This window comes from Kryptolebias marmoratus, linkage group LG14 (genome assembly GCF_001649575.2).
Source record: "Kryptolebias marmoratus isolate JLee-2015 linkage group LG14, ASM164957v2, whole genome shotgun sequence".
NCBI classification, from domain to species: domain Eukaryota; kingdom Metazoa; phylum Chordata; class Actinopteri; order Cyprinodontiformes; family Rivulidae; genus Kryptolebias; species Kryptolebias marmoratus.
Window position 1 is genome coordinate 6,334,475 of NC_051443.1, and position 1,240 is coordinate 6,335,714.

Genomic DNA, 1,240 nt, shown 5'->3' on the forward strand with positions numbered 1-1,240 from the left:
GTTTAAATGTACCAAACAGAAAGCCGGCCTTGTGTGAACTGTTTGTTGGTACTCAGTAAAGCTTTGTTCCAACTCTAAAGCTTTGGAAATCGAAGGTTTAAGTGACGTGGATGAGCTGTAATGTCTCTTTTTTTTCATCTTGTGTGCTGTATTATTGACCACAGGTATTAATATTGGGGAGGTTTTCCAGGTTGTAAATTGTTTTTGTTAAAAAAAAAAAAAACAGAAATGCCTGGCAGTGGATGTTTAGAGGCTGGTTCTGCTCTGGAGAAACCCTTTAGCTCTGCCTTGTGTCAAGCTGCAGCTCTGGGTTTGGGTTACCTGCGGGCGTCACGATGATGAACGGGCTGCTGGGGCCTGATGAAGTGTTTATGACCGAGAGGCGTTGTTGCATGTAACTAATCAGGGCCTGAAGCTGTGGTTCTGGGGGCAGACCTTTCCTGAATGGTGATGCAAAAGATGCTAAATGATGTTTGGGATGCAAACAGTCAGCGGATGTAGCTGTGACTCAGGGGCTCTTTGGAGTGGCCAACGACTGGGGACCTTCCTGGGCCCTTTTTTTTTTTGGTTCTATTTATTGTTGTAACCTAAGTAGGAGATGTCTAGCTAACCTCTGTACTTTGTTTCAAGTGGACAGAATAATAAATCCAGCCGTAACAAATGGCTTGTTTCAAGCCGCCTGTTATTTTATCATCACCGTTCTGCACAAGCGTGATGGATAAGCTATGAGCTCGGGTTGTTTGTGTGAGAGGATAGCATGCCAAAGCAAACACGTGCTGGGCTAAAAAAAATAAAATAAAATAATAATTTAAAAAAAGGATGAAGTGAAAAATGCGGTGAGAGGCAGCAACATAATTCTGGCAGCAGATCTTGGTTCGGAGGGTTCAGTCCGAGGTGAGACGGTGAGATGGAGAATAAATAAAAACACCCCTGAAAGTCTTTGGCCTTAAATAAATTATGTGCAAGGAGGCGGGAGCATCACAAGGTGCTGAAAGCTCCGAGGGAGGCGGGCCAAGGCCAGCACCGTGGCCGGGGCCAGGACCTGGAACTGGACTGGGTCAAACAGAACTCCACGAGTCTGAGTGACTGTGTCTATACGGGCTCATCATCATCATCATCATCATCATCATTAAAAAACAAAGTAAAAGCAGAGCTTTACTCAGCAGGTCCCTGCAGTTTTGAGGAGCCTCTAGGGGTAGCGTTGACGGCTGGGGTGTGAGTGTGTGTGCGTGTGTGTGTG